We start from the raw sequence: 25,249 nt of genomic DNA, 5'->3' as shown, positions 1-25,249 counted from the left end.
AATTCGAAAAGCCGCGGAACACCCTGTTAAAGTCTATGGGAGAAATCTAAAGTGCTAATTTTAAAGGCTAATATGCAATTTATTGTCCTAAAAAGTGTTGGGGACCTGGGTCCTGTCCCAGGAAACATGTATCAATGCAAAAAGAGGAGAGGATTCATTCATAAAAAAAAAATAAAAAAAATAGCGTGGGGGTCCCCCCAAATTCCCTTCAGGTCTGGAATGGATATTAAGGGGAACCCCGCCGTCAATTTAAAAAAAAATGACGTGGTTCCCCCCAAATATCCATTCCAGACCCTTCAGGTCTGGTGTGGATTTTAAGGGGAACTCCACCCCAAATTTAAAAAAAAATGGCGTGGAGTTCCCCCAAAAATTCACACCAGACCCCTTATCCGAGCACGTTAACCTGGCCAGCCGCAGAAAAGAGGGGGGGACAGAGTGCGGCCCCCCCCCTCTCCTGAACCGTACGGTACACACAGTGATGTAATTGACCCTCCCATATAGTGATGTCAGTGCCCCCCTTTACACACAGTGATGCAATTTCCTCCCTATACACACCCAGTGATGTAATTGTCCCCCCCCCTATATACACAGTGATGTCAGTGCCCCCTCCATACACACAGTGATGTTTTGTCCCCCCCTATACACAGTGATGTAATTGTCCCCCCTATACACACAGTGATGTCAGTCTCCCCACCCCCATACACACAGTGATGTCAGTCTCCCCACCCCCATACACACAGTGATGTCATTGCCCCCCCTCTATACACACAGTGATGTCATTGCCCCCCTATACACACAGTGATGTCAGTGCCCACCTCCAGTCCATACACATAGTGATGTCAGTGCCCCCCTCCATACACACCAGTGTTGCCAACCATCCGTATTTTTACGGACAGTTCGTAAAAACTGGCACTTTTTTCCCCCGTTCGAAAATGTCCGTGGTTGCGAAAATGTGCCAGTAAAAATAGACGAGATCGGTTCGGCTTGGAACTGCGCATGGAGATTGGAGGCAGGGGGTGATTGGAGGCAGGGGGTGATGGTGGCTGCGGTGGCAACGCAGAGGGGATGGAGGCAATAGAGGCAGGGGGAGATTGGAGGCAGAGGGTGTTAGTCTGCATTCACACCTCCGCGACAAGTAACGCCGCGTACGCGGCGTATTTTGCCGCAATTTTATTATTTTTTTTAACAAATCTTTCCCATTGCTTTCTATGGCCGAACGCCAATGCCGCCTGAAAAAAAGGGTCCGGGACTTGTTTTCAGGCGGCAGGCGTACGGCGTCTATGAGATGTGAACCATCTCCATAGACAGCAATGGGAATTCTCCCCTCCAGCGGCACGAGCGTCCGGCGTCGGGCGTTTTGTCGCCAAGGTGTGAATGGAGCTTTAGTGGCAGGGGGTGATTTGAGGCACCGCAGAGGGGGTTGGTGGCACCGCAGAGGGTGGGGGATGGAGACAGGGGTTGTTGGTGGCACCGCAGAGGGGGATGGAGGCAGGGGACGATGGAGGCGGGGGGGTGATTGGAGACAGGGGGCCTGGGGGAGATTGGAGGCAGGGGGAGATAGTGGCACCGCAGAGGGGGGTGAAGGCAGGCATTGTTGGTGGCAGAGGGGGATGGAAGCAGGGGGTGATGTGACTAAATAATTTGCCCTTATTATATCGAAAATAACAAAAATATGTTTTTTTACCTTAATATCTACCTTAAATCGCATTGCTATTTGCCTAGCGTACTTGTTTGTAGCCTAAATACTGAAATTTGCACCTAAAAATGTAATTTAGTAACTTTTGTGAAATGCCAGTAAAAACGTGGCTGTGCCAGTAAATTTCAGGTCTCGTGCCAGTAAATTTCAATCTGGTAGGTTGGCAACACTGATACACACAGTGATGTTATTGCCCCCTCCTATACACACAGTGATGTCATCGTCCCCCCTATACAAACAGTGATGTCAGTGCCCACCATACACACAGTGATGTCATTGTCCCCCCCTATACAAACAGTGATGTCAGTGCCCACCATACACACGGTGATGTCATTGTCCCCCTATACACACACACAGTGATGCCCCGTTCCCCTCTGCACGCGCACAGCGTACCGCCCCGCCCCGCCCTCTCGGCCCCGCCCATTCCCCCGGTTGCAGCCAGTGACTGTGGCCGGTCCGGGAGGTGTGTACGGGGGGCTCGGCCTCCTCCTCCGGGCGTCACATCCGGCGCTGTCAAAGGACAGCACAAACAAGGACGAGCCGAGAGAAAGCCGGACACCGGGCGGAGGGAGAGCACCGATCACCGGGAGGTCAGTGATCACCAATCGGTATAGGAGGGGGAGGGGCTGTCCTCCTCATTAACTCCTTCCCCTCCTTATAATCACAGCCCCAATAACTCTGTACAAGCCGGGAGGTGTACATATCCTTCCATGTCCACATACAGACGTTACACTCTGTACCATTAACCCTCCATAGCCCGAGGTGACCATGATATATATCATAGATTAACCCTTCACAGCCTTCTCCCCCTGACATCCCACACATGTCAGGGTACAGACACCTCCAGCGTCACAATAGTCACCCTCTATAATAATACCGGACCATATTCCCAGCCAAAGACCTTCTATAATAATACCGGACCGTATTCCCAGCCAAAGACCTTCCATAATAATACCGGACTGGTAACCCCTTCAGAGCCACATCGCTGTCACTTCATTGTAATGATCCCTTTCCCAGCTGATACAATGTAACTTCATGAATTCATCCACAGCCCCAGACAATGTATAACATAACATCAGTGACCTTCCATAACACATGCCATGCCTTTAACCCGTTCAGGGCCACAGGATTGTCACCTAAGGCTAATAATAATCCTTTAAAGGCCTCAGCTGATCTGCTGTAACCTAATAGTAGTATTGATCACCATAGACGCCCATAGACAATGAATAATAAAACACTAGAGTGCATCCCTATTCCTACTCTGTAATCTAATGCTGGTAACTCTTGCACAGCCTCAATTGGCACCTATGAGCAAGAGGTACTGTCCATCACCCACCTCAGTACTGTCCATCGCCCACCTCGGTACTGTCCATCGCCCACCTCGGCACTGTCCACCTCGGTACTGTCCATTGCCCACCTCTATACTGTCCATTGCCCACCTCTATACTGTCCATTGCCCACCTCTATACTGTCCATTGCCCACCTCTATACTGTCCATCGCCCACCTCAGTACTGTCCATCGCCCACCTCAGTACTGTCCATCACCCACCTCGGTACTGTCCATCACCCACCTCGGTACTGTCCACCTTGGTACTGTCCATCACCCACCTCAGTACTGTCCATTACCCACCTCAGTACTGTCCACCTCGGTACTGTCCATCGCCCACCTCGGTACTGTCCATCGCCCACCTCGGTACTGTCCATCGCCCACCTCGGTACTGTCCATCACCCACCTCGGTACTGTCCATCACCCACCTCGGTACTGTCCACCTTGGTACTGTCCATCGCCCACCTCAGTACTGTCCATTACCCACCTCAGTACTGTCCACCTCGGTACTGTCCATCGCCCACCTCAGTACTGTCCATTACCCACCTCAGTACTGTCCACCTCGGTACTGTCCATCGCCCACCTCGGTACTGTCCATCGCCCACCTCGGTACTGTCCATCGCCCACCTCGGTACTGTCCATCGCCCACCTCGGTACTGTCCATCGCCCACCTCGGTACTGTCCATCACCCACCTCGGTACTGTCCACCTTGGTACTGTCCATCGCCCACCTCAGTACTGTCCATTACCCACCTCAGTACTGTCCATCACCCACCTCAGTACTGTCCATCACCCACCTCTATACTGTCCACCTCGGTACTGTCCATCGCCCACCTCGGCACTGTCCATCGACCACCTCGGCACTGTCCACTTCGGTACTGTCCATCGCCCACCTCTATACTGTCCACCTCGGTACTGTCCATCACCCACCTCTATACTGTCCGCCTCGGTACTGTCCATCACCCACCTCTATACTGTCCACCTCGGTACTGTCCATCACCCACCTCTATACTGTCCGCCTCGGTACTGTCCATCACCCACCTCTATACTGTCCACCTCGGTACTGTCCATCGCCCACCTCTATACTGTCCACCTTGGTACTGTCCATCGCCCACTTCTATACTGTCCACCTCGGGAATGGTCCATCACCCACCTCTATACTGTCCACCTCGGTACTGTCCATCGCCCACCTCGGTACTGTCCATCACCCACCTCTATACTGTCCACCTCGGTACTGTCCATCACCCACCTCTATACTGTCCACCTCGGTACTGTCCATCGCCCACCTCTATACTGTCCACCTTGGTACTGTCCATCGCCCACCTCTATACTGTCCACCTCGGTACTGTCCATCACCCACCTCTATACTGTCCACCTCGGTACTGTCCATCGCCCACCTCGGTACTGTCCATCACCCACCTCTATACTGTCCACCTCGGTACTGTCCATCACCCACCTCTATACTGTCCACCTCGGTACTGTCCATCGCCCACCTCGGTACTGTCCACCGCCCACCTCTATACTGTCCACCTTGGTACTGTCCATCGCCCACCTCTATACTGTCCACCTCGGTACTGTCCATCACCCACCTCTATACTGTCCACCTCGGTACTGTCCATCACCCACCTCTATACTGTCCACCTCGGTACTGTCCATCGCCCACCTCGGTACTGTCCATCACCCACCTCTATACTGTCCACCTCGGTACTGTCCATCACCCACCTCTATACTGTCCACCTCGGTACTGTCCATCACCCACCTCTATACTGTCCACCTTGGTACTGTCCATCACCCACCTCTATACTGTCCACCTCGGTACTGTCCATCACCCACCTCTATACTGTCCACCTCGGTACTGTCCATCGCCCACCTCTATACTGTCCACCTTGGTACTGTCCATCGCCCACCTCGGTACTGTCCATCACCCACCTCTATACTGTCCACCTTGGTACTGTCCATCGCCCACCTCTATACTGTCCACCTTGGTACTGTCAATCGCCCACCTCTATACTGTCCACCTCGGTACTGTCCATTTTTGATAGATCAGAGTGGGATGAGAACACCTGTCAGGTTTTATTATTGTCTGTACCCCTGTTGTAGAGATTCACCTTATTTACAGCAGTTATGTCCCTCGTCAGCTGATGTCAGGTTTTTGGCCTCTTGATTGGCTGACCGGGGATAACATGATCCCAGGCATGTGCACCGGAGTCTGTCATTCTGGCACGTCAGCAGTAATGGTAAAAATGTTAGCGGGCATGTAAATGTGTCCTAACATGACATTACAGAAGAGACTTGGCATATGGTGTCTGCAATAAGGAGCTGCCTGCTCACAGTATTTTTATATTTTGTTGTATGTTTGGTTTCACTTTAAAATAGTTGTAAACCTTCACATATACCCAGTGAAGTAGTTGGCCTCAAGTGATGCACAGAGATGAAACAAAGCCTCCTACATAAGTTGTACCTGTTTATCTGTAGTCTTCTGTTCTCTACATCAATTCAAAGTACAGAATTTATAAAACTTTACACACACACTGCAGAGCTCAGTGAGGAGAGCTTATTGGAGGGAAGGGACCCCCCCCCCCATTTCACACAGCACACAGGGACAGAGCTGAGGCTGTCAATCACAAGCTGTGTGATGGAGATCTCTTCCCTTTCACCTTTTTTTCTCTTGTTGTCAGAATGAAGCAGCAGACAGAAATGACACTCAGTGCTCTGGATTGAGACAGGTACACACTATAGAGATTTACAACCTTGTAAACATTATTTTCAGTTACCAGTCAGTTTTGGATCCAGTTGGAGAAGACAGATGGAAACATTCTATTAACATTTGAGGAGCCACACAAATTTTAAATCTTTAAGTTTCAGTCCGTAAAAAATAAATAAGAAAAAATACTGTAGCTGCTTACTTTTAATTTAAGGACAGTTACCTGTCCAGGGATTAGAGCTGGGCGATTTTCTCCCAAAAAATAATAAAACTTGATTCACGATTTGAATCAAGTTTCTTTTTTTTTTTTTATGGACACCGCGCCGGTCCTGAGGAGCTGCAGGCAGGAGTTTTTAGGCAAGGCTACGGCTTCGACCTAGTTCACGGCGTCCAGCCTCGCGGACTAGGCCGAAGCTGCGGCCTCGCCCCAAAAACTCCTGCCTGCAGCTCCTCAGGACCGGCGCGGTGTCAGCGCCGGTCCTGGTGAAAAAAAAAAATCAAAAAAATCTATTTTCTGAAAATCTTAATCAATTTGGCCTCTCAACTCGATTCTAGATTCAAAACGATTTTTTCCCCAGCCCTACCAGGGATCCCGCAATGCCAGCACCCTAAGCTGATTTGTCAGTCGGCTTCAGGTGCAGGTGCAACAGTAAGGGAAACAGGAAGTGAAGCCTTGCAGCTTCACAACCGGTCTCCTACTGTGCATGCACGGGTCGGGCTGTGCTTTCTGAATAGTAGTCCTGTAGTCTTCTGGGGCCTGTGTGTGTGTGTCTAGGAAGGCAGTGGGAGAAGGACCAGAAATGTCATCGATTGCCGTGCGGTGCGGTGATCTTACCAGGAAGTTGGAGTGGGTACCTGTCTAAACCAGGTACCCGCTCTCCCCCCCAAAAAGTACCAAATGTGGCAGTGAAGGGGGGAGGGTACGAACAAGCGGAGTTCTGTTTAAACGGAAAACAGTTACAGATTTTTTTTTTTATATATATATTATTTTTAACCTGAAAAACTGTTTGAATCGGGCCTAAAAATTCCAAATGCATTCTAATTGGATCCAGCTGAATGGATGGAACAATTGGAATTGTGTGTGTACCATGTGTTACAGTTTAAAAGGAACACTAATCATTAGTAAAGATCATGATGATAACGGACACCATGACTGCGGTAGTCTGATAACCATTTCACAACTGACATTCAGTTATTGGCATTCACTGGACCAGACCTACAGACCATAATAATAATGCTGTGCTGGACTTCACTCCAGGCCATTCACTGGCCTGCCCCCTCCCCACCACCCTTCCCTTATCGAAAGCAGGTTTTACTGCTTCCTTTATCACTCTTCAGGCTCCCTGTCTATAAAAATAGACAGCTCAGGAGAAAAGTGTAGACCCTCCCATAGACTGTGTGTATGCAACCGCTTGTGCCCATAGCATGTAACTCCCATGGTTGGGTATTCTTGTTGGCAGCCTTTGCCTATGGTATGTCACCTCCTTAGACAAGGCATTCATGCTGGCAGCCTTTGCACCTGGCATGTCGGCCCCATAGCTAGAATATTTATGCTGGACAGCTTGTGCCCATAGCATGTTACTCCCATAGATATTCATGCTTGCATCTATAGCATGTAGTTTAGTGAGGGTATTAATGCTGGCAGCCTGTGCTTATGGCATATAGCTTCCATAGCCAGGGTTTTAATGCTGGCAGCCTGTGCCCGTAGGTAGGGTATTCATGCTGGCAGCCTCTGCCCGTAGGTAGGGTATTCATGCTGGCACCTATATCATGTAGCTTACTGAGGGTATTAATGCTGGCAGCCTGTCCTTATGGCATATAGCTTCCATATCCAGGGTTTTCATGCTGGCAACCTGTGCCCATAGATAGGGTTTTCATGCTGGCAGCCTGTGCTTTGTATATAGGCTATTCATGTTGGCAGACTGTGCCCGTAAGTGGGGTATTCATGCTGCAACCTGTGTCGGTAGGTAGGGTATTCATGCTGGCAGCCTATACCCATAGATGGGGTTTTCATGCTGGCAGCCTTTTGACATGTCAAATCGCATCAATGTGAGCTTAGGCTAGGTTCACACTGCTGCGAATTCAAAATCGCGGTAAAATCGCGATTTTACCGCGATTTTGCGGCTGCGATTTTGCCGCGATTTCGCGGCTGCGATTTTGCCGCGATTTCGCGATTTTTGCCGCGATTTCGATTAAGGAGACATCTGTGCAGGGTTCAATGTAAATCGCGGCCCGAAATCGCAAAAAGTAGTACAGGAACTACTTTTTGAAATCGGTGCAGCGCCGCAGATGCGGTGTCGCACCGATTAGGACAGTGCCATTGCCGACAATTGCCGGCAAATACCGCCGATTTGAGATGCGATTTGACATGTGAAATCGCATCTCAAATCGAAGCAAATCGTACCCAGTGTGAACCTGGGCTTAATGGAAGAAAGCGATTCTGTGGACAGGTTTATTTTATACACATAATGAGTTGTCATTAGGAGCATCTTTTTAAATTGACAGGACTAATCTGTGTACCACATGAGAACATACTGTGCCCAGTCTGTGGGAGCCAGAATTATTGTTGGTTGGTAGGGGATCAAATACTTACTTTATTCACTGAACTGCAACTCAGTTAATAACATTTGTATCATGTGTTTTTTCTGGATTTTTGGTTGATATTCTGTCTCTATCATTTAAAATACACCTATGAAAAGAATAATAGACTCTTCATTTCTTTTGTAAGTGGGCAAACTTACAAAATCTGCAGGGGATCAAATCATTATTTTGCGCATTGTATACTTTCAGTCTGTGTTCTTGGCATGCAACTTCCATAGATGGGGTATTTATACTGGCATCCTGTGCCCATACTCCCTATGAATTTATACTAGCAGTCTGTGTCTCTGACATGCAACTCTCATATATGGGGTATTTATTATGGCAGCCTGTGTCCATACATAGGTTATTCATTCTGGCAGCCTGTGCCCATGGCAAGTAGCTTACTTAGGGTATTTATACTAGCATACTGTGTCTCTGGTGTGCAAGGCTCATATATGGGGTATTTATACTGGCAGCCTGTGCCCATACATAGGGTATTCATGCTGGCAGCCTATGCCCATGGCAAGTAGCTTACTTAGGGTATTTATACTAGCAGTCTATGTCTCTGGTGTGCAACGCTCATATATGGGGTATGTATACTGGCAGCCTGTGCCCATACCTAGGTTATTCATGCTGGCAGCCTGTGCCCATAGCAAGTAGCTTACTTAGGGTATTTATACTAGCAGTCTATGTCTCTGGCGTGCAACGCTCATATATGGGGTATGTATACTGGCAGCCTGTGCCCATACCTAGGTTATTCATGCTGGCAGCCTGTGCCCATAGCAAGTAGCTTACTTAGGGTATTTATACTAGCAGTCTATGTCTCTGGCGTGCAACACTCATATATGGGGTATTTATACTGGCAGCCTGTGCCCATACCTAGGTTATTCATGCTGGCAGCCTGTGCCCATAGCAAGTAGCTTACTTAGGGTATTTATACTAGCAGTCTGTGTCCCTGGCATGCAACTTTAATAGATGAGGGTATTAATGCTGGCAGCCAGTGCCCATAGCATGTAGCTCTCACCAGAATGTGCATAGCTGTAGCCTGTTTACACATCATGTGTTCTGACTGTTGCTGTGTCTAGGACATCCCCCAACGTGCCCTTTAAACCCTGAGACTTGCAGAACAGGAAAACCCCTTAGACACATTATGGCTTGTTGTAAAGATGGGGGATGGGAAGGAATGCATAGAAGGGAGGGTGTGTGTATATGTGGAGGTCTCTGTTACCAGGAGTGCAGTGTATCCCACCCATGTGTGTGCCTGACATGGTGATATTAACATTGATGGTCTGCTATGCCCATCACCATATTGTAATCTGGTGTACGAGTGTTGGTATTGGGCATTGGTTGCTTATGCCACGTTGCTTGAAAAACTTCTCAGCGTGACTAAACAAGTGTTTCTTGGCTTGGATTTGCACCTTCTTGTGTGTTACCATGTGTTAACGCATGTTGATAATATGCACTACATATACATTCATATAGGCCCTAGATATGAGCATGTATGCGTTGTAGTGTGCTGTGTTTTCCCCCCCCAAAATTTTTTTTTTTTGGTTCATCGAACCTTGTTAAGGGTCCCTCAGAAATAGTTAACATACATTAATGTGCATTAACATACGCACACATAGACGTGAATGGGAACCAAAGAATCGGCATACCCAAAACATCAAAATATACCTTCTATGTTTTACGTGTAATCGCTACCAATATTGTTCATCTCTGTGTTGCATACTATATAAATGGTAGAAAAAATACTGCGCTTATCCAACAAAGTAAAAAACAGCAAGCAACTATAAGTGTTATATTACACTAAAAACAGAAATGGATACAAAAAAGCTGCGCTATAACATGTGACTAAATAAAAATCCCTCTCAGTAGGGAAATTAGAATGATGAATGATTGCAATAACACAAATGGTATTGAAATTATTAAATTATAGCTTTCACTGATTTGGATTGTTGCAATTTGTGTTCAATACCATTTGTGTTATTGCAATCATTCATCATACTATATAAATGGCTCTGTTTTGCCGCTTCTTTTGCCGCTAAACGTTCTTCAGTTTGTAATTTGAATAACAAGTGAAAAAGATGGAAATCAGATTAAAGCTGAACTCTGGGATAAGCAAATATTGTACAAGATCCATGTGTATTGTTCCTTGGTGTTCTTTCTGTATTTCTCTCAGATCTGTGCAGTAATCCGTGGTAAAATGTTGCCTCTGTTCAGGAGCTTCCTTCTAGGCTCCATTGACACCTAGGCGATTTGAATCGAGGGCGGAATCGGCACCATTCTGCCTGCAGTTCCACAATCGCGGCAAAATGCCGAGCAATTGTGACGCGATTGTCGCACGAAAAAATTGCACAAACAATATTGCGGGACGTGTCACCCAAAAGAAGTACTGGAACTTCTTTTGGGCAACACACATCCTGCGATTTTGTTTGTGCGATTTGATGCGTGACAATCACAGCAAAATCGCCCCCGTTTTGGGGTGCCATTGAGAAATAATGGCATTGCAAAAACATCCCGTGATTTGCTGCGATTGTGTAATCGCGGGCAGAATCGCTGCGATTCTGCCTGCAATTCAAATAGTTTAGGTGGGAATGAAGCCTTAATAAAGACCAGTTACTGCTGCTCTCTCTCCTTGTGCAGGGTGAGTGGTCCTATCTCCACGCCTCCTGTCGTTTTCTTCAAGCAGTCTGTAGTGGGTGGAACCTTCTGGGTCCCTCCCACAGCTCTGCTTTCTGCACAGGTTATTTATCACACAGTGGTGATTTCACTGCTACTTTTAGAAAGTAATATCTGGGTTTACAAAGACATTTGGTGCACACAAATGGCTAGATTCAGGTACGGGCGTGCAATTTTAAGACGGCGTAGCCTAGCGTGTTTACACTACGCCGCCTTAAGTAAGAGAGGCAAGTACATGATTCTCAAAGCACTTACCTCCTTACTTAGGGCGGCGTAGTGTAAACGCATCGGGGGTAAGGGCGCCGAATTCAAATGGGTTGGAGGGGGGCGTGTTTAATGGTAATGAGGCTTGACCTCACGTTTTTGACGTTTTTTGGCTACTGCGCATGCACCGGGCGCCTACATTTCCCAGTGCGCATTGCGGCTAAGTACGCCGTACGGGCCTATTGATTTCGACGTGGACGTAAACGACGTAAATCCCGATTCGTGGACGACTTACGCAAACGACGTAAAAATTTCAAATTTCGCGGCGGGAACGGCGGCCATACTTGACATTAATATTCCACTAGAGCCTAGCTCTAACTTTACGCAGCCTATCTCTTACGTAAACGGCGTAAAAGTACTGCGTCGGCCTGGCGTACGTTCGTGAATCGGCGTATCCCCTCATTTACATATTCTACACCGACCACAATGGAAGCGCCACCTAGCGGCCATCCAAAATATTGCAATCTAAGATAGGACGGCGCAAGCCGTCCTATCTTAGATAGGTTTAAGCGTATCTCTGTTTGAGCATACGCTTAAACTTAGGTCGGCGTAGATTCTGAGTTAGGTCGGCTTATCTACTGATAAGCCGGCCTAACTCTTTGTGAATCTACCTAAAAGTGTATCAATATCCTTTGTGGCTATAGAGCAGGTATAAGCAATTAGCAGACCTCCAGCTGTTGAAGAACTACAAGTCCCATGAGGCTTAGAAAAACTGACAGCCACAAGCATGACACCCAGCAATGACTCTCCTGGGCGAAATCCCATACATATATGGCTTTGCTCAGAAGAGCCACCAGAGGGGGCGTAAACCCGCTGCACAGCAGGGGACTCAATGTGCGTGGCCGGCGGGCGCAATTGCCACCGGCCACGCACGATCGCGTGCACGAGAGCCAACATGGAGATTTGTGTGTTTGTAAACACACAAATCCATGTGCTGTCAGAGTAGAGGAGACAGATTATCTCTTTCTACAAAGTAGACACAGCGATCAGCATGTCATCTTTCATAGTTAGTCTCATCCCCACACAGTTAGAACACAGTGAGGGAACACACGCTTAACCCCTTGATCAGCCCCTAGTGTTAACCCCTTCTCTGCCAGTGACATTTATACAGTAATCAGTGCATTTTTATAGCACTGATCGCTCTATAAATAATTTGTCAATGGTCCCAAAAATGTGTCAAAAGTGTCCGATCTGTCTGTCGCAATACTGCTAAAAATCACAGATCACTGCCATTATATAGTAAAAATAAATAAATAATAAAAACGCCATAAAAATGACATAAATCTTTCCCATAGTTTGTAGACGCTTTAACTTTTATGCTAAACAATCAATATATGCTTATTGCTAAATATCATCCCCTTGCCTCTACTGCTTGCACCACTCAAATCCATGCCAGGGGTGAGGAGAGTACCCGGTAACCAAGCTTACGACTCGATTGCCTTTAGTTTTGTTTGACATCATTGATTCTGGTGCCTGGTGATTTGAGTTGGGAGTCCTCTGCCTTGTGTAAACTCCAACTAGATGCATGTCTGCTCAACCTGTTGGCACTCCGCCTAGGTTCACACTGCTGCGATTTCGGCCGCAATTTAATGTAAATCGCGGCCCAAAATCGCAAAAAGTAGTACAGGAACTACTTTTTGAAATCGCAGATGCGGCGTCGCACTGATTAGGACAGTGCCATTGCCGACAATTGTCGCCGATTTGAGATGCGATTTGACATGTCAAATCGCATCTCAAATCGTTCCAAATCGTACCCAGTGTGAACCAGGGCTTAAGCTGTTGCGGAACTATGAGGCATTACAAAACTGACAGTTAGGCCCCTTTCATATGTGCGGACCGTATGCCTGCTTTTTCATCCATCCGTTTGTGGATGAAAAAGGGACATGCATTGGTCTCTATGGGATTGCGGGTGTCAGCGGATAAACATCAGCTGACACCCGTAATCACCCGCCTCCGCAAAGATCCGATTTTGCGGACGGAAGAAAACCCTAATTTTTTCTTCCGTCTGCAGATCGGATCGGATGAACACGGACACACGGTCCGTGATCATCCGATCCCCCATTGGGGAGAGCGGAGAAAAGACAGGGCGGTCCCTGCACAGTGTGCGGGGACCGCTCTGTCACCTGCCGGCTCAGCGGGGATATACGGAGCGATCCCCGCTGAGCTTACGGACACACGGAGGCGGATCATTACTGATCCGGCCCGTGTGAAAGGGACCTTACAAGTATGACACACAAAGGCAGAGCGAGGCATGATGAGATTTGTCCTGAAACAGCTGGAGGGCGACAGGTTGAGCACCCATGATTACTAGAGTAACTTAGAAATATCAAGGCGCATTCTTTCTTCACTCTTGGATGCTATATTGGGTAACGGAGAAGAAAAGGAACAGGCTGCTGAGGAGGACATCATTCTAGCCCTGGGCAGCGCAGGGCAAGGCAACAGGTTCACTTTAGGTTTTCTCTCTCCAGGTGTGTTCCTGGGCAACTGTTTAATGCTCCAGATTTTATTATCAGCTGGGCTAAAGGCATATTGGCATTTCTGCATTTGCAAAACACAAGCCATTATAATGTTTTGTAATAAATAATACTTTATACATGGTAATGTAGACTATACAAGGTTATTAAAATAATAAATAATAGACCAAACCAAGACCATCAAAGATGGTGATAAATTGGCCGCGGCACCTTTATTGGTATAATTTATAATACAAACATTAAATATATTTAAATAATTATCTTTATTAAAATATCCATAAATAAATATTTAATTTCAAATATATTTTCCAAATCTTTCAAAAATTCTCACTCAGTCATAAGACTCAAGTGATTGCCATAAATAAAATATCAACCAAGTGCCCCCTTGATTCAAGGGTGACAGACCACATAAAAGGTGCTGCGACACCTGTGGGCTTTATATACCCCTCTACCTCACGTGTATGAGTCATCAGTACACATGTTTTTCCCGCCTGAACTCACATGTCCTTCCCGCTCAAAAACACGCGCAAATCCCGCCTAAATCCTGTTTTCTTACCTCACAAAAAATGTGTTCACTGACTCCCATTTTTTTTTTTTTTAAACTCTATAACCCAAAAAAAAAAAAATGTTTTATATTAAATATTGTGATAGCCACAATCCCATGTAGTGGGCACTGATGATGCCCCCTTTTCCATTATGTGGCTGAAAGCTCTGTGGGCATCTGACCATCAAGCCTATATGAGTTTGTTGGACATCTTGTTCTGATGGCCTTATATGAAGTTGGTCCTCCCCTGTGGCTGCAACAGCCTCCACTCTTCTAGGAAGACAGTCAACAGATTTTGGAGTGTGTCTGTGGGACTGGAAACATTTATATGTAGGAGTACTCAAACACTTCTGATCATATAAGTGTAATGGTTAGGTGTCCAGAAACATTTATAAAATGAAGCTGCAGGACTGCATTAACAAAGGGGCAATTGGGCATTTTTCTAGACATGCCAAGACAGGCATCCATCAAGATGCTTGCTAGGGGATAGAACTTTAATAGAAACCTATGTTGTATTTAGAAGATCATCCTCTTTCACCTTTTTACATAGAATGGAGAAGGGTTATAATTAGTAGTTATTTTAAATGTCCTTTGAAATATGCTTTGATTCTCGTTCGAAATGATAAAAAATATGTTCTAAAGATTTTCCTCTCACTTCCCGTTCTGCTGACCACACAGGAAGTAAAGGAAAATCTCCCTACGGTGAGTCAGTGGCATCAGTTTGAGATGTTTCTGAGACTATTATGGGCTCCTGCAAACAGGTACGGAAATGTTATGCAGTCTTGCTGGCAGAAAGCTGAAGAATTATGCATAAAAATTCATAGATATCTGGAAATATACAGACCTATGTCCATATGAGTTGAGATGTGCACAGTGAGCTGTACTCTGGCTCTAACACTTTAATGTTTACATCTTTCCCCAGCCACTAGTCGCTCACTAGGCAGCGATGGCTGAGTCGGCGCAGAATGACCTCAGTTTTCAGTCATTCTAGGTTACTTAAAGCCAAGGTCATTCTGCGCCTGAACCACCGCAGATACCTACGTTTTGTTGATGTTTACATGTGCCTCTGAATGAAGCATTTACTAGGCAGCAGTGTTCATGACATGTATTTGTTCACACAAACCTTCACAGGCATACTTTGTAAAATGTGTCCAAATTTTACACAGCTCAACTATACAGGGCAATACTGACCGAAGCACAGCTCTGTGAATGGGCCCATAGCATACAATACTTCTGTATAAAACTGTAGACAGATGGGATCTAAACGCAGTATTTTATACTTTTATACGTCCTTGCAGTTAGCAAACAGTAGGCCCTAAAAAGCACAAAGATGGCGCTATAAACTGACAGAGGTTCTAAAATTTCTGCATTCTGTCCTAACAAAAAAAGTTTTGGAAAAAAGTTTGTGAGGGGCTTCTACTTTAAAGTGTTGGTTTCCTAAGATAACTGTTATACTTTCACCAAAACTCTTCAGGCTGGCTTCACAGCTAAAAGCACATTTACCTCATGTCACCACAACGTGGCAAACACAATGCACTTACAGGGGCATTTATTTAAAATGGCATCCCAATGCACATGTATATCGGGTACTAAGGCCCCATGCACACAAGACGCAGATGCAAACTCATCTAAACACACGTTTTCAAATGCAAAAACCGGCGTTTAAAACGCCAGTTTTTGCCGCGTTTGCGTTTATAAGCGTTTAGTTAAGAAACATCATAAGACTCCCTAAACTCAAAAAACAATATTATTTAACCATTTCAGCCATTTTGTGAGACCAGAGTGAGTAGCAGCTGAGAGAGCAGCAGTGTACGTGTATTTAGCGTGTCACTTGCCACATCACCTGCCACAAACTGCGGATTGTCCACTTGCCACAAGTTGTGAATTGTCCACTTGCCACATCACCTGGCCACTCCACCTGCCACAAGTTGTGGATTGTCCACTGGCCACGTCACCTGCCATGTCACCTGGCCACGTCACCTGCCACAAGTTGTGGATTGTCCACTTGCCACGTCACCTGGCCACGTCACCTAGTCACGTCACCTAGCCACGTCACCTGGCCACGTCACCTGCCACAAGTTGTGGATTGTCCACTGGCCACGTCACCTGCCACAAGTTGTGGATTGTCCACTTGCCACATCACCTGCCACGTCACCTGCCACAAGTTGTGGATTGTCCACTGGTCACATCACCTGCCACGTCAACTGGCCACGTCACCTGCCACAAGTTGTGGATTGTACACTGGCCACGTCAACTGGCCACGTCACATGCCACAAGTTGTGGATTGTCCACTTGCCACGTCACCTGACCAAAACACCTGCCACAAGTTGTGGATTGTCCACTGGCCACGTCACCTAGCCACGTCACCTGCCATGTCACCTGGCCACGTCACCTGCCACAAGTTGTGGATTGTCCACTGGCCACATCACCTGCCACGTCAACTGGCCACGTTACCTGCCACAAGTTGTGGATTGTCCACTTGCCACGTCACCTGGCCATGTCCCCTGCCACATCACCTGGCACATCACCTGCCACAAGTTGTGGATTGGTTACTTGCCACATCACCTGGCACGTCACTTGCCACGTCACCTGCCACAAGTTGTGGATTGTCCACTTGCCACGTCACCAGGCCATGTCACCTGGCCACATCACCTGCCATGTCACCTGCCCAAGTTGTGGATTGTCCACTTGCCACGTCACCAGGCCATGTCACCTGCCACAAGTTGTGGATTGTCCACTTGCCACATGACCTGGCCACGTCACCTGCCACGTCACCAGGCCACGTCACCTGCCACAAGTTGTTGATTGTCCACAATGCAATGCAAGCAATTACATTTTTATTTTTTTATGGTTTTTCATAATTTTCCATCATTTTGAGATTTCTAATGTAAAAACATCGGTCACCTTTAAAAACGCCTATAAACGAAATCGCGACAAAACGACGGTACCGCGTTTTGCATCTGAAACGCGAAAACATTTGCGTCTGAACCCATTTTTTTGCTTCTGAAAAAACGAGCATAAACGCAACTGCCAAAAAATGCAGAAAAACTTGACTTTGTAGCCTATATAATTCTGAGGGGACAGTTGTAGTTTAAAAGGTTTGTTTATCTAATTATTACATCTATTAAAAAAAAAACTACTTAGATAAGGGGTGTCTGTGGATAAAAAAGAATTGTACAGCTTAAGGGCTCTTTCACACGTCCGTTCAGTTTTTTTAGATCAGTTTTTTTTTCATCAGTTGATCCGTTTTTCCATCAGTTTTTCGTCAGTTTTTCATCAGTTTTTGCATCAGTTTTTCCATCCGTTTTTTCATTTATTTATTTTTTGGGGGCTTTTTACATAGAAAAACAGATGTTAGCGGAACGGATGATAAACGGATCATCCGTTAACGTCCGTTTTTCATCCGTTCCGTTTTTTAGACGGAAGAAAAATAGGGTTTTCTTCCGTCCAAAAAAACGGAACTGAACGCAGACGGATGCTAACGGACTTTAGCGGATGGGCTCTTTCACACGTCCGTTCCGTTCGTCCGTTTTTTGGACGTCCGTTAACGGACCGCAATGCTTCCCTATGGGCTAGCGTCCGTTAGCGGATGAGCATCCGCTAACGTCCGTTAGCATCCGTCTGCGTTCAGTTCCGTTTTTTTGGACGGAAGAAAACCCTATTTTTCTTCCGTCTAAAAAACGGAACGGACGATGATCCGTTTATCATCCGTTCCGCTAACATCCGTTTTTCTATGTAAAAAGCCCCCCCCAAAAAAAAAAAAACGGATGAAAAAACGGATGGAAAAACTGATGCAAAAACTGATGCAAAAACTGATGCAAAAACTGATGCAAAACTGACGAAAAACTGACGAAAAACTCATGGAAAAACGGATCAACTGATGAAAAAAAAACTGATCTGAAAAACTGAACGGACGTGTGAAAGAGCCCGAACTAAAGTTGAATAAAACCCTTGCTCTAGTTGTGTGCTATTTACATACCTCATGAAGCCTGACTGGAAAACTCTCAGGATGTTGCTAAAGGTGCCCAGCTATAAGGCCCCTTTCACACTGAGGCTTATTTCAGGCGTTTTAGCGCTAAAAATATTGCATAAATAACGCCTGAAAGAATCTTGCCCCAGCATTCTCAATGTGAAAGCCTGAGGGTGCACTGGCTGGAGGAGAAAAAATCTCCTGCAAGCGGCATCTTTGGATCGGTAAAAGAGCGGTGTGCATATACTGCTCCTTTACCGCTCCTTCCCATTGAAATCAATGGGACAGCGCGGCGGTTTGCAGGCGGTATTAACTCTTTTTCCGCCGCTAGCGGGGGTTAAAACCGCACCGCTACCGGCCGAATATCGCGGTAAATACGATAAAATCGCGCCGATATACCGCCACCGCACCTCCAGTGCCCAGTGTGGCCTTATTGTTCACCTTCTTCATCACAGGAGTGAGCTCTCAAACGCTAAGCTCAGAACTACTGCATCAGGGAAAGCGCATGTGAGGGGTTTTAATCTGAGAAAGACCTCACTCCTGTGATGGTGAACAGTAACAGCAACGTCCTGCGAGTTTCCAAGTCAGGCTTCATGAGGTACGTAAATGGTCTACATCTATAGCAAGGGCATTATTCAATTTTTGTCAAAGCTGAACAGTTTTTTATAGCTACAGATGTTCCCTATGTGTGCACATGCAGTGGTTTGGTAAGGATGAACTATGCCTTTAAATAAGAAATGCAGTGGACCCACTTTTCTGACCTCACACAGCTGTTAGTGGATGGTAGTTCTCCTGCGTAGAAATGCTCAGGAGAGCCCTTGGATGTCAGTGGGCCTTGAATCTGATGCCCAGATTTGCTCTTTGAGCTCAGAGTCAGCATAATTTACCTCTGCATTTTCCTATCATGAGAATTAGGGTGTTAATTTCCAATGACGTTACATCATTAGCTTTGCATGTCCTGGCTAAACTTGGCACTGGCAAAGCCACCTACAGAGTTTTTTAGCAGGCAGCCAACAACACACAAGAAACCATCTGTGTTCTCCATGACGCAGGAGAGACCCGTGACTGGGCCGTAGTGAGTCTGTAGGCTTATCCAGGCTGGCAGTGCAATAGTGCTGTGCTAAGTGCAGTAAGCCTCGGCATTGAATCAGATCATGGTTATCTGATCCTTGAAGGATACATTCTGATTAGCTGGTGTGCCAGTGCCCATTACCTTACTACTGGATAAGTCTGGTACTGTCACATGTAGTGATGAGTAAACTGTCCAGTGTTTTGCCTGAAAATTGCAAACCTGAACCCCATTGAAGTCTAAAGGATCCAAATCTTGTAATTTATTGGTATGGTAAAGCATAAGTGACGTTTTGAAACGATTGCCGCTAAATGACAGTTCCTTCCCTATGCCTGCTTCTGTTTGTGAACATAGGCCCGGATTCACAGACAGCGGCGCACATTTATGCCTGCCGTACCGTATCTCCTGTACGCTACGCCGACGCAGCGCAGAGAGGCAAGTATGGAATTCACAAAGGACTTGCTCCCAAAACTGCGCTGGGTTTCCTATGCGTAAGTCGGCGCATGCTCAGAATCACGTCGGAACTACTCCCTAAGATACGTCGGATCACTGCCTACGGCTTGAACGTAACCTACGCCTAGTCATATTCACGTCCAACGTAAACTACGTAAAATAAGCCGGATTGTTCCCTTTGCATGGATGCTGCTGAGTTACACCTCCTTTATGGGGCATAACTTTACGCCGGACGTATGACTTTACGCGCACTGCGTCGGGCGCACGTACGTTCGTTATTCGGCGTATCTCCCTCATTTGCATATGTGAATAGAAAATCAATGGAAACGCCAAATGCGTCCAGCGTAAATATGCGCCCACTCTACGTCGGCGTAGGCAAGTTACGTCGGTCGGATGAAGCCTGTTTTTAGGCGTATCTTAGTTTGTGGGCCCGGCGCATAGATACGACGGCGCATATTTGCACTTACGCGGCGTATCTGGAGATACGTTGGCCAAGTGCTTTGTGAATCCGGGCCATAGAGTCTGACAGCTCCTGGGTGACGTCATTGATCACATATGGTTATGATCAGATTGTGCCAGCAGCGTCAGCCAACTTTACTGACCAGTTTACCAAAATTCAGCTGCCAGCCAGGTTGCTGCCATTTGCTGTGAGAGTGCAGTGGAAGAGGATAGACATGGGTCATCATGTCTATGTAGGTGGGTAGTTGGGGCATTGTTCATTATGATTGATTATGGATTTAAATTGCTGAGTGACAACACTGACAATGCATTTACTCATTTACAAAAAAATGTACAATTTAAATAAAAAAATATCCTCCGTCCCCCTCCCCCCAAAAAATGTGTAACTTCACCGACGCTTTGTGTTCCATAGATGTAGATCCATTGTTAATCAATGCCCAGATGACCCATTAAACAGGAAAGTGATGACCTAAGCATGATGATCCACCTGCTGTACTCCTGTCACAGTTAACTGTTCCCTGGCACTGCTGGAGCATAAGCAACAGCACAGAGGAACCTGGTCGCAGTGCAGAAATTAAAGGGTTTGTAAAGGAAATTATTAATTTTTATCTTAATAGCTTCCTTTACCTTAATGCAGTGCTGTTTTCATGTCCTCATTGTTCGTTTTTGCTCTCAAGTTGCTGTAATTCTTCTCTGATCTCCACACTTCCTGGTTGTCTGTTTCCTGATAACCACAGTACTGGGAGCTTTCTCTCTGTGGTCACTAATCAAGGAGGTGTGTCTAAAACCCCACAGCACCAATCCGTTTCGTTTTCCAAACCAGGGTTTGACAAATTTGCTTGGAATCTAGGAGCAAATGGCGTTGCGCCGTCTTAAGGCCTTTGAGAATCTGGCCCAGTGTAATCTATTGACTGTGCTCAGGATACAGACCACATTTTAAGGAAGCTGCCTAGTGTCCTATGTTGCTAGGATGCAGGCGACTATTGCCGTCTAGTCTCCAATGTTGCTCGGATTCATAAACTGTAATTCATGGTACTTGCTCAGGACCTTACATGCAGATTTTGCTATAATTTTTTTTCTGTATGGATCTAAACGCAGCAAAAGTGTACGATCTTTATTCAGCTGTGTGCGAAAAATAGAATTATATCATATAGCGCCTAAATTCACATGCAGTTGTAAAACATCCCCAAAATGTAAAGGATTTGTGTATTTTTATTGTTGGCCTTTAAGCCACAAAAGACCCATGCCCTGCTGAATGGTAGTTTTGAAAAATGTAAAAATTATTTTGCAGTGGTACATGCGGTGCCCAGTTCACAATTTTTTTGCTTAGAATAAAGATTGCGATTCTCGTGGCGTAATATCATCTTTCACATTATACAAAAAAATTGGGCTAACTTTACTGTTTTTGTTTTTTTATTTTTAATTTTATTTTTTATTCATTTAAGTGTATTTTTTCCCCAAAAAATGCATTTGAAAGACCACTGTGCAAATAGAGTGTGATATAAAATATTGCAATTTTATGCTTTAGGGTCTCTGCTAAAAATATATATATAATGTTTGGGGGTTCTAAGTAATTTTCTAGCAAAAAATACTGATTTTAACTTAACAAATGTCAAGAAAAAGGTTTGGTCTTTAAGTGGTTAAACTTCCCTCAGAAGTTCATTCCTATGATCTAAGAACGAAAAGTTACAATGTTTCTAGTTATCTACCAGAGGGGACAATGGTGTGAAAAACTTGGCATGCTGCCCGTTTTTTTTTCTTTTGACAGCAGAGAACTCCCTACACTTATTACATGAATGAATTGGGGAATTCTGCATAGAGATCGTGAGGGGGGTTGAATCGAGATCATGATTTTTTAATGATTAATCATGCAGCTGTAATTTAGCATCTAATGTATATGTGTGTGTGTATATCTATACTGCTCAAAAAAATTAAAGGAACACTTTGAAAACATATCAGCTCTCAACGGGCAAAAAATCTCATGCTGGATATCTATACTGATATGGACTGGGTAATGTGTTAGGAATGAAAGGATGGCACATCATTTGATGGAAATTAAAATTATCCACCTACAGAGGGGCTGAATTCAAAGACACCCCGAAAATCAAAGTGAAAAAATTATGCAACAAGCTAGTCCATTTTGCTGAAATTTCATTGCAACAACTCAAAATGGTCCTCAGTAGTTTGTATGGCCCCCAAGTGCTTGTATGCATGCCCGACAACATCAAGGCATGCTCCTAATGAGACAACGGATGGTGTCCTGGGGTATTTCCTCCCAGATCTGGACCAGAGCATCACTGAGCTCCTGAACAGACTGAGGTGCAACCTGGCAGCACCAGATGGACCGAAACATAATGTCCCAGAGGTGTTCTGTTGGATTTAGGTCAGGTGAGCGTGGGGGCCATTCAATGGTATCAATTTCATCATCCTCCAGAAACTGGCTGCATGCTCTCACCACATAAGGCCGGGCATTGTCGTGCACCAGGAGGAACCCAGGATCCACTGCAGCGTAGGGTCGGACAATGGGTCCAAGGATTTCATCCTGATACCTAATGGCAGTCAGGGTGCCATTGTGTAGCCCGTAGAGGTCTGTGCATCCCTCCATGGATATGCCTCCCCAGACCATCACTGACCCACCACCAAACCGGTCATGCTGAACGATGTTACAGGCAGCATAAAGTTCTCCGTGGCTTCTCCAGACCCTTTCACGTCTGTCACATATGCTCAGGGTGAACCTGCTCTCATCTGTGAAAAGCATGGGGCACCAATGGCGGACCTGCCAATTCTGGTGTTCAATGGAAAATGCCAATCAAGCTCCACAGTGTCTAGCAGTGAGCACAGAGCACACTAGAGGACGTTGGGCCCTCAGGCCCCATGAAACTGGTTTCTGATTGTTTGGTCAGAGACATTCACACCAGTGGCCTGCTGGTGGTCATTTTGTAGCGCTCTGGCAGCGCTCATCCTGTTCCTCCTTCCACAAAGGAGCAGATACCGAGTCCTGCTGATGGGTTAAGGACCTTCTATGGCTCTGTCCAGCTCTCCTAGAGTAACTGCCTGTCTCCTGGAATCTCCTCCATGCTTCTGAGACTGTGCTGGAAAACACAGCAAATCTTCTGGCAATGACACGTATTGATGTGCCATCCTGGAGGAGTTGGACTGCCTGTGCAACCTTTATAGCGCCTTGTGCTACCAGTAGTGACACTGACCCTAGCCAAATGCAAAACTAGTGAAAAACAGTCAGAAAAGATGAGTAGGGAAAAAAATGTCAGACACCTCCACCTGAAAAAAACATTTCTGTTTTGGAGGTCGTCTCATTGTTGCCCATCTAGTGCACCTGTTGTTAATTTCAATTAACAGCAAAGCAGCTAAAACTGATTAACAACCCCCTCTGTATACACCTCTCCCCCTCTGCTACCTAACTAACCAGATCAATATGCCAGGAGTTCTGATTCAAAAGTGTTCCTTTAAATTTTTTGAGCAGTGTATATACAGGTCATTCTCAAAAAATTAGCATATTGTGATAAAGTTCATTATTTTCTGTAATGTACTGATAAACATTAGACTTTCATATATTTTAGATTCATTACACACAACTGAAGTAGTTCAAGCCTTTTTATTGTTTTAATATTGATGATTTGGCATACAGCTCATGAAAACACAAAATTCCTATCTCAAAAAATTAGCATATCATAAAAAGGTTCTCTAAACGAGCTCTTAACCTAATCATCTGAATCAACTAATTAACTCTAAACACCTGCAAAAGATTCCTGAGGCTTTTAAAAACTCCCAGCCTGGTTCATTACCCCAAACCGCAATCATGGGTAAGACTGCCGACCTGACTGCTGTCCAGAAGGCCATCATTGACACCCTCAAGCAAGAGGGTAAGACACAGAAAGGAATTTCTGAACGAATAGGCTGTTCCCAGAGTGCTGTATCAAGGCACCTCAGTGGGAAGTCTGTGGGAAGGAAAAAGTGTGGCAGAAAACGCTGCACAACGAGAAGAGGTGACCGGACCCTGAGGAAGATTGTGGAGAAGGACCGATTCCAGACCTTGGGGGACCTGCGGAAGCAGTGGACTGAGTCTGGAGTAGAAACATCCAGAGCCACCGTGTACAGGCGTGTGCAGGAAATGGGCTACAGGTGCCGCATTCCCCAGGTCAAGCCACTTTTGAACCAGAAACAGCGGCAGAAGCGCCTGACCTGGGCTACAGAGAAGCAACACTGGACTGTTGCTCAGTGGTCCAAAGTACTTTTTTCGGATGAAAGCAAATTTTGCATGTCATTCGGTAATCAAGGTGCCAGAGTCTGGAGGAAGACTGGGAGAGGGACATGCCAAAATGCCTGAAGTCCAGTGTCAAGTACCCACAGTCAGTGATGGTCTGGGGTGCCATGTCAGCTGCTGGTGTTGGTCCACTGTGTTTTATCAAGGGCATGGTGAATGCAGCTAGCTATCAGGAGATTTTGGAGCACTTCATGCTTCCATCTGCTGAAAAGCTTTATGGAGATGAAGATTTCATTTTTCAGCACGACCTGGCACCTGCTCACAGTGCCAAAACCACTGGTAAATGGTTTACTGACCATGGTATTACTGTGCTCAATTAGCCTGCCAACTCTCCTGACCTGAACCCCATAGAGAATCTGTGGGATATTGGGAAGAGAAAGTTGAGAGACGCAAGACCCAACACTCTGGATGAGCTTAAGGCCGCTACCGAAGCATCCTGGGCCTCCATAACACCTCAGCAGTGCCACAGGCTGATTGCCTCCATGCCACGCCGCATTGAAGCAGTCATTTCTGCAAAAGGATTCCCGACCAAGTATTGAGTGCATAACTGAACATAATTATTTGAAGGTTGACTTTTTTCTTATTAAAAACACTTTTCTTTTATTGGTCGGATGAAATATGCTAATTTTTTGAGATAGGAATTTTGGGTTTTCATGAGCTGTATGCCAAAATCATCAATATTAAAACAATAAAAAGGCTTGAACTACTTCAGTTGTGTGTAATGAATCTAAAATATATGAAAGTCTAAT

General features: G+C 45.9%; 1 protein-coding gene across 1 annotated transcript in view; it reads left to right on the top strand.

Moving 5' to 3' along the window:
- The first annotated feature begins 2,141 nt into the window (after nt 1–2,141).
- Nucleotides 2,142–25,249, top strand: part of PPARA (peroxisome proliferator activated receptor alpha) — a 114,065-nt gene continuing 90,957 nt past the window's right edge. The window contains exon 1 of the mRNA XM_040345778.1: nt 2,142–2,286. The gene's annotated coding sequence lies outside the window, so the exon portion shown is untranslated. The remainder of the gene's footprint in view (nt 2,287–25,249) is intronic.

Source organism: Rana temporaria, chromosome 3 (assembly GCF_905171775.1).
Source record: "Rana temporaria chromosome 3, aRanTem1.1, whole genome shotgun sequence".
In the NCBI taxonomy this organism is placed as follows: Eukaryota; Metazoa; Chordata; class Amphibia; order Anura; family Ranidae; genus Rana; species Rana temporaria.
The sequence above is the reverse complement of the archived record's forward strand: the minus strand, read 5'-3'. Positions and strand labels throughout refer to the sequence as shown.